At 36.9% G+C, this 15,271-nt stretch overlaps 1 protein-coding gene across 3 annotated transcripts in view; it reads left to right on the plus strand.

Moving 5' to 3' along the window:
- MCF2L2 (MCF.2 cell line derived transforming sequence-like 2) overlaps positions 1-15,271 on the plus strand; it is a 262,524-nt gene that overhangs the window by 56,970 nt on the left and 190,283 nt on the right. The gene's annotated exons all lie outside the window — the stretch shown is intronic.

A 15,271-nucleotide genomic window follows, 5' to 3' on the forward strand; every position in this document is an offset into this window, starting at 1 on the left:
CTAGCTTCTGGAACTCAAATTAGAGGGATATTGTATCTTCTGAATTTCTTTTCTGTGTCTTTAACTTTTCTTTCATATTTTTCATCTTTTATCACTTGACATTTTTTTAATATAATCTCTATGCCCAACATAGGGCTGGAACTCATAACCCCAATATCAAGAGTCACATGCTCCACTGACTGAGTCAGCCAAGGGCCCCACATTTTATATGTATACATAGTCTATTAATGTCTTTGCTCTTTTTTCCATTGGGGTGTTTTCTTTTTTCTTTTTTTTTTTTTTACCTTTATCTTCCTCTTCATTTTTAAGAATTCTTTATGGATTAAGGATATTAGTCCTTTATCTGTGATGTATGCTGCATATATTTTCTCTCACTTTTTATTGTCCTTTCACTTTGCTTAGGATGTTTTTGGCCATGCAAAATTTTTATATCATCAGATGCATCAATGTTTCTTCTATTGCATCTGGATTTTGAATCATTGTCAGAAAACTTTCCTATACCTAGGTTATAGGGGAATTCACCCATGCTTTCTTGTAATAAATATTTCCTTTTTTACAGTCAGCTTTGATGCACTTGGTGTTTATTTTTGTGTGTGATATGAGATATAGATATAAGTTTATCTTTTTCCAAATGGATGTTCAGTTATTCCAGCACCAATAATTTTAAGAGTTCATCTTTGCCTCAGTGATTTGAGAGTTAATTGGTCTATCTATTCATAAGTGAGTTACACACTATTTTAATTATAGAGAATTTAAGTATGGTTAGCATCTGGTAGGATTAATTCCCTTTCCCCTCCAGGCCCCTTAAGCTTTACTTACTTTTTTCATTTTTTTCCCAACTGTTCTTGTTTTTTTTGTATGCATCTTGCTCCATTGAAAAATTAAAAAAAAAAAAGCTTGCTGGTCTTTTCATTGGGACTTTGTTAAATTTGTAAACTAACTTAGGGAAAAGTGATATATTTATGGTGTTAAAATAATCTCATCAAGAACATGAAAAGTCTTTCCATTTGTTAGAATCTACTTTTGTGTCTTTAGGAGTGTTTAAAAACTTCCTGACATAGGTTTGTACATTTATTGTTAAGTTTACTCCTAAGTATTTCATCATTTGTTGCCATTATAAATGAGATCTCTCTACCATTATGTCTGTTAACTGGTGATTTTATTTTTGTACTGTTTTTATTAGGTGTAGGTATTAATGCCATTCTTGCTTCATAAGTAGTCTTTTGAAGTTTTCTTTCAGTTTTTATGCTCTGAAACAATTTTTGTGGCATTGGGACTTTATGGTCAATGATGATTTGAATTCCCTTCTGAAATTCCTCTGTGGATCTGGGCCTTGATAACTTTCTCTATTTCCTCTATGGAAATTGGTCTGTTTAAACTTTGTATTTCTAATGAGATCAATTTTGGTAAATTATATTTTCCTAGGAAATTATTTATGCCTTGGTTTCTGAGTTTATTTGCATAGAGGTATATGCAAAGTTTCTTGAAGATTTTAAGTTTCCGGTGTTTCAGTGGTTATTTTTCTTTTGCTGTTTCTTAGTTTGTATAACTGTTCTTTGTCCTTTCCTTGCCCTTGATTAAGTTAGCTAATAGCTTATTTATTTTGTTAATTAAAAAATGGGATTCTGGGGCGCCTGGGTGGCGCAGTCGGTTAAGCGTCCGACTTCAGCCAGGTCACGATCTCGCGGTCCGTGAGTTCGAGCCCCGCGTCGGGCTCTGGGCTGATGGCTCAGAGCCTGGAGCCTGTTTCCGATTCTGTGTCTCCCTCTCTCTCTGCCCCTCCCCCGTTCATGCTCTGTCTCTCTCTGTCCCAAAAATAAATAATAAAAAAAAAAAAAAACGTTGGAAAAAAAAAAATGGGATTCTGATTTATTAGTTAGATCTATTGCTTTCTTTTTCTCTACCTTTTTCATTCTGTCTTTATCTTTAATACCTTCTTCCTTGTGCTTTTTTTTTTTTGGCTTTTCTTTATTTTTTCTCATTTTTGAGTTGAAAATTAAATTTATTTTCTTTCTTTCATTTTATTGATATAAATGTTTAAGGTTATGAATTTTCTCTGATCACTGCTTTAAATATATTCCATAGATTCTGATATGTAGTATTTTTATTATCACTATATTTTAGAAATTCTGTAACTGTATTTTATATTCCCTCCTAGTAAAGAGTTGTTTAATAGAAGGTTTTTAAATTTTTAGGTTTTTTTTTTTTTTGTGGTCCATATCACGATCAATTTTTGTGATGTTTCATGTGTGCTTGCGAGGAAGACAAATCCTCTATTACCAGGATATTAGGTTCAACACATATCCCTTAGATCTTACTTATTGATTATATTTGTTAGGTCTTCTATAACCTTTTTGACATGGTGTCTATTCTGTCTTGTGTTCAAACTGGTATATTGAATCCTCCTGTGTAAAATGTATTTCTGTCTCCTTAGATCTCCTATAGTTTCTGCCTTTAAAAAGCTGGTTATTTTTGTGAATGGTGTAAGAAAGTGGTCTAGTTTCATTCTTCTGCATGTTGCTGTCCAGGTCTCCCAACACCATTCACAAAAATAAACTCAAAATGGATAAAGGACCTGAATGTGAGACAGGAAACCATCAAAACCCTAGAGGAAAAAGCAGGAGAAAAACCTCTCTGACCTCAGCCGCAGCAATTTCTTACTTGACACATCCCCAAAGGCAAGCAAAAGGCATTTGCCCCAAAGACATCCCCAATTAAAAGCAAAAATGAACTATTGGGACCTCATCAAGATAAAAAGCTTCTGCACTGCAAAGGAAACAATCAACAAAACTAAAAGACAACCAACGGAATGGGAAAAGATATTTGCAAATGACATACCAGACAAAGGGCTAGTATCCAAAATCTATAAAGAGCTCACCAAACTCCACACCCGAAAAACAAATAATCCAGTGAAGAAATTGGCAGAAAACATGAATGGACACTTCTCTAAAGAAGACATCCAGATGGCCACAGGCACATGAAAAGATGTTCAACATTGCTCCTCATCAGGGAAATACAAATCAAAACCACACTCAGATTATCACCTCACGCCAGTCAGAGTGGCTAAAATGAACAAATCAGGAGACTATAGATGCCGGAGAGGATGTGGAGAAACGGGAACCCTCTTGCACTGTTGGTGGGAATGCAAACTGGTGCAGCCGCTCTGGAAAACAGTGTGGAGGTTCCTCAAAAAATTAGAAATAGACCTACAGACCTACCCTATGACCCAGCAATAGCACTGGTAGGAATTTACCCAAGGGATACAGGAGTGCTGATGCATAGGGGCACTTGTACCCCAATGTTAATAGCAGCACTCTCAACAATAGCCAAATTATGGAAAGAGCCTAAATGTCCATCAACTGATGAATGGATAAAGAAATTGTGGTTTATATACACAATGAAATACTACTTGGCAATGAGAAAGAATGAAATATGGCCTTTTGTAGCAATGTGGATGGAACTGGAGAGTGTTATGTTAAGTGAAATAAGTCAGGCAGAGAAAGACAGATACTATATGTTTTCACTCTTATATGGATCCTGAGAAACTTAACAGAAGACCATGGGGGAGGGGAAGGAAAAAAAAACAGTTAGAGAGGGAGGGAGCCAAAACATAAGAGACTCTTAAAAACTGAGAACAAACTGAGGGTTGATGGGGGGTGGGGGGTGGGTGGGTGATGAGTATTGAGGAGGGCACCTTTTGGGATGAACACTGGGTGTTGTATGGAAACCAATTTGACAATAAATTTCATATTAAAAAAAATAAAATAAATTGGATTATTTGGGGTTTTGGGTATTGAGTTGTATAAGTTCTTTATATATTTTGGATTCTAACTCTTTATTAGAAATGCCATTTACAAATATCTCGAACCATTCATTTAGCTGTATTTTAGTTCCATTGATTGTTTCTTTCACTGTGCAGAAGGTTTTCATTTTGATGTGGCCTCCAATAGTTTAATATTGTTTTTTTTCCCCTCGCCTCAGGAGACCTATCTAGAAAAATGTTGCTATATCTAATGTCAGAAAAGTTACTGCCTGGGCTCTCTTCTGGGATTTTTATGGTTTCAGGTCTCCCATTTAGGTCCTTAATCCATTTTGAGTTTATTTTTGTGTATGGTGTAAGAAAATGGTCCAGTTTCTTTCTTTTGCATGATGCTGTCCAGTTTTCCCAGCACCATTTGTTGAAGAGACTGCCCTTTTCCCACTGGATATTCTTTCCTGCTTTGTCAAAGATTAATTGACCATATAGTTGTGGGTTTATGTCTGGGTTTTCTCTTCTGTTTCATTGATTTATGTGTCTATTTTTGTGCCAGTACCATACTTTTGATTATGATAGCTTTTTGGTATATCTTGAAATTGGGGATTGTGATACCACAAATTTTGTTCTTCTTTTTCAAGACTGCTTTGGCTGTCTAGTGTCTTTTGTGGTTCCATATGAATTTTAGTATTATTCTAGTTCTGTGAAAAATGCTGTTGGTATTTTGATAGGGATTGCATTAAATGTGTAGATTGCTTTGTGTAGTATAGACAATTTAAAAATATTCGTTTTTCCAATCCATGAGCATGGAATATCTTTCTATTTGTTTGTGTCACCTTTAGTTTCTTTCATCAGTGTTTCACAGTTTTCAGGGTATAGGTCTTTTACCTCCTTGGTTAAGTTTATTTCTAGTACTTTATTATTTTTGGTGTAATTATAAATGGGATTATTTTCTTAATTTCTCTTTATGCTACTTCATTATTAGTATATAGAACTGCAATAGATTTTTTTTATATTGATTTTGTAATCCTATGGCCATATTGAATTCATTTATCAGTTCTAGTGGTTTTTTGGTGGTGATTTTAGAGTTTTCTCTATATAGTATCATGTCATCTGCAAATAGTGGAAGTTTTACTTTTTCCTTACCAATTTGGATGCCTTTTATTTCATTTTCTTGTCTGATTGCTGTGGCTAGGACTTCTAGTACTATATTGAATAAAAGTGGTGAGAGTGGACATCTCTGTCTTGTTCCTGATGGAAGAGGAAAGGCTGCCAGTTTTTTCCCATTGAGTATGATGTTAACTGTGGGCTTTTCATATATGGCCTTTATTATGTTGAGATATGTTCCCTCTAAACCTACTTTGTTGAGAGTTTTTATCATGAATGTGTGTTGTACTTTGTCAAATGCTTTTTCTGCATCTATTGGAATGATCATATGGTTCTAACATTTTCTCCTATTGATGTGATGTATTTGTTTCATTTATTTCTGTTCTAATCTTTATTATTTTCTTTCTTCTACTGGTTTTGGGCTTTGTTTGTTCTTTTTCTAGCTTCTTTAGGTGAAAGGTTATGTTGTTTTCTGAGATTTTTCTCTTGTTTGAAGTAGGCCTGGATTGCTATAAACTTTCTTTTTAGAATCATTTTTGTTGTATCCCAAAGATTTTGGACCATTGTATTTTTATTTTCAATTGTCTTCATGTGTTTTTCAATTTCTTCTTTGATTTCTTGGTTGACACATTCATTTTTTAGTAGCATATTATTTTACCTCCCTGTATTTGAATTCTTTTCAGATCCTTTCTTGTGGTTGATTTCTACTTTCATATCATATGGTCAGAAAACATGAATGGTATTGACTTCAATTTTTTGAATTTGTTGAAATTTATTTGTGGCCTAATATGTGATCTATTTTATTTTTTATTTTATTATTATTATTTTTTTAATATATGAAATTTATTGTCAAATTGGTTTCCATACAACACCCAGTGCTCATCCCAAAAGATGCCCTCCTCAACACCCACCCCTCCCTCCCACCCCCCATCAACCCTCAGTTTGTTCTCAGTTTTTAAGAGTCTCTTATGCTTTGTCTCTCTATGTGATCTATTTTAGAGAATGTTCCATGTGCAATTGACAAGAACGTGTATTCAGCTGTTTTAGTATGGAAGATCCTGAATTTATCTGTTAGGTTCATCTGGTCCATTGCATCATTCAAAGCCACTGTTCCCTTGTTGATTTTTTGTATGGATGATATATCCATTGATGTAAGTGGGGTGATTAAACGACTCCTACTATTATTGTATTCATATTAATTACTTTCTTCATGTTTGTTATTAGCTGCTTTATGTATTTAGGTGTTCCCATGTGGAGTGTGTAAATTTACAATAGTTGTTTCTTCTTGTTGGATTGTTTACTTTATAATTATATAGTGTCCTTCTTTGTCTCTTGTGACAGTCTTTGTTTTAAAGTCTATTTTGTCTGATGTAAGTATTTGTACCCCAACTTTCTTTTTACTTCTATTTGCATGATAAATGCCTTTCCATTTCTTCACTTTTAATCTACATGTGTCTTTAGGTCTGAAATGTGTTTCTTGTAGGCAGCATATAGATGAGTCTTGCTTTTTTATCCATTCAATCACACTGTGTCTTTTGATTGGAGTATTTAGTCCATTTACATTCAAAATAATTATTGATAGGTATGTACTTATTGCCATTTTTTTTTTACTTGTTTATGGTTGTTTTTGTAGTCCTTCTCTGTTCCTTTTTCTTCTCTTGCTGTTTTTCCTCACACTTTCCTGGTTTTCTTTAGTGATATATCTGGATTCCTTTCTTTTTATTTTTCACTTATCTATTGCTGGTTTTTGATTTGTGGTTACCATTAGGTTTGTTTATAACATCTTCTGCATTTAATAGTCTATATTAAGTTGATGGTCACTTAAATTTGAACCCATTCTTTACTCCTCCCCTTCCCTCCCCCATGTTTTAGGTAAAAGGTGTCATACTTTATATCCTTTTATTTTGTGAATCCCTTGACTGATTTATTTTATAAATTTTATAGATATATTTAATTTTACTGCTTTTGTGCTTCCTACTTTTCTTACTCCTACATGTGATCTTCCCTTTCCATTCAAAGCATCCCCTTTAACCTTTTTTATAGGGCTTGCTTAGTGGTGATGAATTCCTTTAATTTTTGTTTGTCTGGGAAACTCTATCTTTCCTCCTATTTTGAATGATAACCTTGCCAGATAAAATATTTTTGGCTGCAGGTGTTTTTCTTTCAGCACTTTGAATACAGTCTGCTATTCCCTTCTGGCCTGCAAAGTTTCTGCTGAAAAATCAGCTGATAGCCTTGTTTTCTTTTCTTTCCTTGTTTTCTATTTCCTTTTCTCTTGCTGCTCTTAAAATTCTCCCTTTATCACTATGTTTTTCCATTTTAATTACTGTGTGTCTTGGTATGGATCTCCTTGAATTGATTTTGTTGGGGGCTCTCTGTACCTCTTAGATCTGGGTTTCTGTTTCCTTGTCCAGATTTGGGAAGGTTTCAGATATTATTTCTTCAAATACATTTTCTGTCCCCTTTTCTCTCTCCTCTTCTCAGGTCCCTACAGTGTGAATGTTATTACAGTTGTTAATGGCACCGAGTTCCTTAGGTCTGTTTTCATTTTTAATTTTTTTCTCTCTCCTGTCCAGCTTGATTGCTTTTCATTATTCTGTTCTCCAGGTGGCTGATCCACTCTTCTGCTTCCTCTACTCTACTATTTATTCCATCTAGTGTATTTTTAATTTCAATTATTGAGTTTTTCATCTCTGATTAGTTCTTTTTTATGTTTTCTGCCTCTTTGTTAAGGTCTCACTGAGATCTTCCACTCTTTTCTCAAGTCCAGTGAGTAGATTTATGGCCTCCATTTAAATTCTCTATCACACATATTATGTATCTCTGTTTCATTTAGCTCTCTTGCTGTGATTTTCTTCTATTCTTTCATTTAGGACATATTCCTCTGTCTCCTCATTTTGTCAAACTCTGCTTCTATGTGTTAGGAAAGTCAGCTATGTCTCCTGCTCTTGAAAGTAGTGACCTTATGAAGAAGAATTCCTGTAGTGCTCTGCAGTGTAATGTCCCCTATTCATCAGAACCTGGTGCTTCAAGGATATCTTCTATGTGTGTTGTGTGCACCCTACTGTTAAGAATGAGTCACTTTTACCTTTAGTCCAGTTGCCCACAAAGGCTGTCTTGGCCTGTTGTGGGCAGGGTTTGTTCCCTGTGTTGTTAGTGGGCCAGACTGGGACCATCTTGGGCTTGAGTTGAGTCAGACCAGGTGTTTGCACAGAGATGTGGTGGCATGGAACTGCAGGGTACTTTCCCTATGTTGTTTACTGAGAAGCTTTCATTAGTGGGCAGGGCTTATAGTAAGATCAGATGTCTGCCCCCAGCCCACTGCTAAACCTGCAATCTGACTTGTGTGTATGGTTATCTTCCCCTCTCTTCAGGGCAGGAATCACTTTGGAGTAGTGCTGGTCTCTGTTGGGACTGCTTGCAAACTTCCAGGCTTGTGGCACCACTTTGGATGGGCTCTGGCCAAGGGTGTATTGGAGGGCACAGGTCCACAGGAGAACACCAAGTTGGAGTGTGTGATATTAGCAAGGTTTGCGTAGGTCTGCTGTGGGAGGGAACCTCGAGCGCTTTAGAAATCACCTGTCACATGAGTGGAGGGGGGTAGTCCTCTGGAAAGTGTGTGGGCATGGTGCCAGCAAAGTCCATAGGTCTGCTTTGGAGGCTGGGCTGGAGGGGGTGTGTCTACACAAGTGTGTGGAGGCAGGGGTACATTGTTAGTGAGCTAGGTAGACAGTGTTGATGCTGTACTCTTTACGGCAAGCGTCTCTGTATCTAGGTTGGCAGGGAGGGAAAGGATGCCCACCAGCTCTTTTGTTCTTGAGAGAGGTCTCTCAATGACCCCTAATACTCCAGCACATACTCTGAGATTAGTAAATAGATCTCCTTCCTGTATACTCCAGGCATTTTTCTATGCTGCATCTCAGTGGGGCTGTTTGTTGTGCTGTCTCTTTAAGAATGTGGACTCAGGGGCGCCTGGGTGGCGCAGTTGGTTAGGCGTCCGACTTCAGCCAGGTCACGATCTCACGGTCCGGGAGTTCGAGCCCCGCGTCAGGCTCTGGGCTGATGGCTCAGAGCCTGGAGCCTGTTTCCGATTCTGTGTCTCCCTCTCTCTCTGCCCCTCCCCCATTCATGCTCTGTCTCTCTCTGTCCCAAAAATAAATAAACGTTGAAAAAAAAAAAATTTAAAAAAAGAATGTGGACTCAGTTTCTTATTGCTCTCTCTGTTCTCCCAGAGTTGAGCCTTCTGATTTTTAAAGTTCCAACTCTTAAGCCCCATTGATTATAAGAACTAGTGAAATTATGTCCCTCTGCTTTTCAAAGCCAAGTATTATGGGGATTCATCTTTTCTATGTGGGCTTCCCATGCCTTGGGTGCCTGGTGTGAGGGTCTGATCCTCTTCCCTCTCTGTACCCTAGGGGAACCTCCCTCCTGTGGACAGTCCTGAGGGGTCTGTTCAGCTTCCAACAGTGTCTCCACCTTTCTTACCCTCTTCAGTGTGGCTTCTTCTCTACATTTAGCTGTGGAGTTTGTTTTGCCAGACTTTGGGTTGTTTTCTGGGTTATTTACACTGATGTGGGTGTTGTCTAGTTGTATCTGTGGGACACAGTGAGCTTAGGGTCTTCTTACTCTACCATCTTTCCCAGAAGTCTCTAGTCCATTTTAATTATTTTTTAATTTTATTTTTTATATTTTTAAATAAATATTTATTCATTTTTCTTTGAGAGATTGTAAGCAGGGGAGGGACAGAGAGAGAGGATGACAGAAGATCTGAAGTGGGCTCTATGCTGACAGGAGTGAGCCCAATGTGGGGTTTGAATTTATGAACAGTGAGGTCATGACCTGAGCCAAAGTCAGACACTTAACCAACTGAGCCACCCAGGCACCCCAATTTTAAATAAAGACCTTAGTTTTTTCCTACAGAGAAAATGGGAAGGCACTTTCTACTCTTGAGGAGACATCAAAGAATACATAAAAGATGACAAAAGTTGAGGTTCTAGGTTTGAGGAGAAAGGGAAGATATAATGAAGAATTTGATATATTCAAAAGATCAAAATAAATTGTCCCCTATGTGTTCCATCCTTAATTTGAGATTACCTCATAATCTCTTCCAAACTCTAAAAATTATCCACTGAATTTGTACATCCATGGACCCAAGGACTTGAAGTTATTACAGTAAAACCTTGGTTTGCAAGCATAATTTGTTCCAGAAACATGCTTGTAATCCAAAGCACTTGTATATCAAAGCAAATTTCCCCACAAGAAATAATGGAAACTCAGATGGTTCATTCTACAACCCAAAAATATTCGTATAAAAATGATTGCAATAGTATAACACAAAATAATAAAGAAAATACAAAATATAAAGAAAATAAACAAATTAACCTGCATTTACTTTTGAAAACCTTCATGGCTGGTGTGAGAGAGACAAGAGAGACGAGGGTTATTGTGTAGGATGACTTTCACTATCACTAATGGATGTTGACTATAGGACAGTATTAATAAACTCTTGTCATATATAGTATTCAATGTGACTGGCAATGAGGCAACAGAGGAAATGGTCTATATCTTCAGACAGCCTAACCTAGAATGAAGCAAAGCATTCCTAAGCTTATTCTTGTATGGGAAAGCAAAGGACTGTCCATTGGTGCTTTGAAATGACAAAAATACACTAGTGCCAGTTGTGGGCAGCTTTCAGTGTTCTGAAAAATCACTGATTTCTGCCAAACACCATGGCCTGAGACAGAGCATTCAAGCATGGAAGATGATCACCCACAAGCCCACAGTGAGAGAGAAGGAGAGAGAGAGAGAGAGAGAGAGAGAGAGAGAGAAGAACCATTGGCTCAGTTGTGATCATGTGACATTTGGCATCACATACTACTTGAATTGCAAGACATCGCTCATTTATCAATTTAAAACTTATTAGAAATGTTTGTTCATCTTGCGGAACACTTGCAGAACAAGTTACTTGCAATACAAGGTTTTACTGTATACAGAATTAGAGTCATCGAATGTTAGAGTTGGAAGAAATACTTGAGATGAACTTGTGCCAGCCTGCCATTTTACAGAATAGATGCCAAGAGAATGTTGTAAGGCTGAATGCATTATGAATCCTTTACTTCTGAATTAGAATAATACTTTTCAAAAAATAGGTTAATTATTCTAACTCCATTCAGGAACAACTTTGAGGACTTCCATTCAAAAGAGAATTTCTAAAACTACTTAAAATCACAGGGTAACTGCCAACAAGCATAAATGGTCCTAAAAAGAAGTTTGATTTTCTCCAGTAAGAAGTCCCATGGGCAGTATGCCAATGGGAAGTCATATACTTGGAATTAGGCATTTGAGTTAGGGTTACCAAGGTATCTTGGTTTTTCTGAGACTGTCTGTGTTTTAGCACTGAAATCCTTGTTCCCAGGAAGCTATTCAGGACACTGGGATAGTTGGTTACCCTATATTTGACTCAGTTTTTATGGCAATGTGGTAAAATTTCAGTTAACCAAAAAATTTTTTATACCTAGCTTACTGAAAAAGGCAAATCATAAGAAAATATATTAACACCAGAGCTTAATTAGGGAAATAAACACCACATTAACCACAAAACTGCTTCAGTATTTTGGGATCAGACCACATTTATCCTAATCTCTTAAACTTATATATTTATATTTAGTCATGTTTAAAATGTCAGGTTTCACTCATTAAAAATTCAGTTCAGTTATATTTGTTACAGAGGAGTTACTAATATTGGAAAATGAAGAAATATAGTGTTAAAATATTTCCATACCAAGAGAGGATGAATTTTGTGGCATGAGCATTGGTTTCAGAGTCTGAAGACTTTGAATCTTGACTGTGTACATGGTGTGTGACTTTGGGCAAGTAATTACTATTTTTTTAAACATCTCTGAGGATTAATTTCCTTGTCTTTAACATGGAGCTATTATTACCAACCTGGTTGTGAGGATTATATTGTAGCATTTATGCAGGTGTCTAGCACATCATAGGACCTTAGTGTTAAATAGAACAATGGGGATCAAAACAGCTAAGTGTTACTTAAAGAAATACACTGTCCAGAAACTCCATTTCCTGTGCATTTGGTTTAAGTTGAGGTTTTGGTGCTTTTGTTGAATCAGATAGGGTAGAAAAACAAAACCAAACAATCCCACAGTAGTTAATATAATTGAATGTTGTTTAGCGTATTTATCATATGGGAGGACTGTACTCAAAATCATTGTCATGATTTATTATTTCTTTTTTCTGAACTGAGGTCTGTACACAGTTGTGTCTGGAGACACAGCCCATTATGTACACAGGTATTTTCCCAGAAGATCCCACCCTGTTTAATCAGATGCTCTGGCCCTGGCACTTGATCTGCATGGAGCTAAGAAGAACCTTGTTATGGGGGCATTTGCTGTCAGTTTGGATGGGGAGGCCACACAGGCATCAGCTGCTTATTTCATAGATCAAGGGACAGTCTGTGTTTATGTGCTGTATGTATTTGCTGAGGCTTTCCCAACTCCACCTGGCTTATGAGCCCTAGATGTTCCCATAGAACATTATTACTCAATGACTATTTGGTTTAAAAAAAAGAAAAACACTAGCCACAGCAAAATACACAAAATAAAACTGCTATAAGAATGTAAGCAGATCATCTATGAGAAAAAATTGAAGGGGAGCAGTGGGATGGGGTTAAGAACATGAATATTGGTATCAGAGAGCTGAGTTTGAAATACAGTTTTGCTAGTGTGATATCAGGCAAGTTATTTTATTTCTATCAGCCTTTGTTTCATCTTCTGTAAAACGGAGATAGCAATATTTACTGCATAAGATTAAGTGAAATAAAAAATAAGTGTGCTTGACAAATAATAGGAGCTCAATATACAGTGGCTATCATTATCTAAATTATTATTTTTGTTTGTTTTAAGTTTATCTATTTTGAGAGAGAGAGAGAGAGCACTGAAGGGGCAGAGAGAGAGAGGGAGAGAGAGAGAATCCCAAGCAGGCTCCACGCCATCAATGCAGAGCCTGATGCAGGGCTCGAACTAACAAACTGTGAGATCATGACCTGAGCTGAAAGCAAGTCAGATGCTTAACCGACTGAGCCACTCAGGTGCCCCTATTTTTGTTATCAACCTCAGGGTTTTTTTTTTTGTTTTTTTTTTGCTGTATTCTAGAACAGTTTTGGTCATTCTTGTGTCCCCTTTGATCAGTGCTGGACACATGTTGGGCACGTGATAAGTATGGATTTTGTTCTTAGATTTTATAATATTTTTCCTTTCTCACAACTTGAATCCATTTAATTCCTTGTTTCTTTTCTTTTAAACTGAGTTATAATTTACATGTAGTAAAATATATAATTCTCAACTGTATAGATGAATGAATATTTCGCGTGGTTACACACCATGTAACAACCACCAAGATCAGGGTTGTACACCATGTAAACAACCAGCAAAAACCTTTAACCTGTCAATGTTCCTTTCTGCTTCTTTCCCATCAGTATCTGTAGCCTTACCTGCTCGCTTCTTTACCCCCTCCCTCAAGAAAACCACTATTTTTGCTGGTCCATCTATTCAATTTTCTTTTGTCTTTTTTTTTCTTTTACTTGAATACAGAAAGAGAAAAAAATTATTTTTGTTTTCAATTTTTGTTAAAAATATTTTTCTTTATTTTTTCTACTAATTTTTTTACTTTTTTGTAAATTTTTCAAATTCTATTTTACTTCAGGCATTTCAATTTATTCTATTTTATTGTATTCATTTTCTCAAATTTTCAAACGTTTTCCTTTTTTCCCCCTTTTCCCTCTGATCAATCAAGCTCCTTTCAACAACTAGATCAAAACACACCTAGGATCTAGTATCATTTATTTGATTTTGTGTGTGCGTGTTGTTTTTAATATTTTAATTTTAGTTGTTTTTTACCTTATTAATTCCTTTTCTTCCTTCAAAATGATGAAATGAAGGAATTCACCCCAAAAGAAAGAGCAGGAAGAAACGATAGCCAGGGACTTAATCAACACAGATACAAGCAAGATGTCTGAACCAGAATTAGAGTCACAAGAATAATAATACTAGCTGGGGCTGAAAATAGAATAGAATCCCTCTCTCTGGTGATAAAGGAAGTAAAAGTTAGTCAGGATGAAATAAAAAATGCAATAAATGAGCTGCAATCTTGAATGGTTGCCCTGGTGGCAGGATGGATGGGGCAGAGCAGCGAATCAGTGATATAGAGGACAAACTGATGGAGAATAATGAAGCAGAAAAAAAGAGGGAGACTAAAGCAAAAGAGCACGATTTAAGAATAAGAGAAATCAGTGACTCATTAACAAGGAACAACATCAGAAACATAGGGGTCCCAGAAGATGAAGACAGAGAAAAAGGGGTGGAAGGGTTATGTGAGCAAATCATAGTGGAAAACTTTCCTAACCTGGGTAAAGACACAGACATCAAAATCCAGGAAGCACAGAGGACTCCCATAAGATTCAATAAAAATTGACCATCAACAAGGCATATCACAGTCAAATTTACAAAATACTTAGGCAAGGAAAGAGTCATGAAAGCAGCAAGGGAAAAAAGTCCTTAACCTACAAGGGAAGACAAATCAGGTTTGCAGCGGACCTATCCACAGAAACTTGGCAGGCCAGAAAGGAGTGGCAGGATATATTCAATGTGCTTAATCAGAAAAATACGCAGCCAAGAATTCTTTATCCAGCAAGGCTGTCATTCAAAATAGAAGGAGAGATTAAAAAAAAAGTTAAAGATAAACAAAAGTTAAAGGAGTTCATGACTACTAAACCAGCCCCGCAAGTAATTTTAAGGGGGACTCTCTGAGGGGAGAAAAGACAGAAAAAAAAAGACCAAAGCAATAAGGACTAGAAAGGACCAGAGAACACCACCAGAAACTCCAACTCTACAAGAAACATAATGGCAATAAACTAATCTTTCAGTATTCACTCTAAACGTCAATGGACTAAATGCTCCAATCAAAAGACATAGGGTAACAGAATGGATAAGAAAACAAGATCCATCTCTATGCTGTTTACAAGAGACCCACTTTACACCTAAAGACACATTCAGATTGAAAGTAAGGGAATGGAGGGGCGCCTGGGTGGCTTAGTCGGTTAAGTGTCCGACTTCGGCTCAGATCATGATCTCATGGTTCGTGGGTTCGAGCCCTGCATTGGGCTCTGTGCTGACAGCTCAGAGCCTAGAGCCTGTTTCAGATTCTGTGTCTCCCTCTCTTTGCCCCTCCCCCACTCAGGCTCTGTCTCCCTCTGTCTCAAAAATAAATAGACATTAAAAAAAATTGAGGGGCGCCTGGGTGGCGCAGTCGGTTAAGCGTCCGACTTCAGCCAGGTCACGATCTCGCGGTCCGTGAGTTCGAGCCCCGCGTCGGGCTCTGGGCTGATGGCTCAGAGCC

The sequence above is a fragment of the Leopardus geoffroyi genome, chromosome C2 (assembly GCF_018350155.1).
Source record: "Leopardus geoffroyi isolate Oge1 chromosome C2, O.geoffroyi_Oge1_pat1.0, whole genome shotgun sequence".
NCBI lineage: Eukaryota > Metazoa > Chordata > Mammalia > Carnivora > Felidae > Leopardus > Leopardus geoffroyi.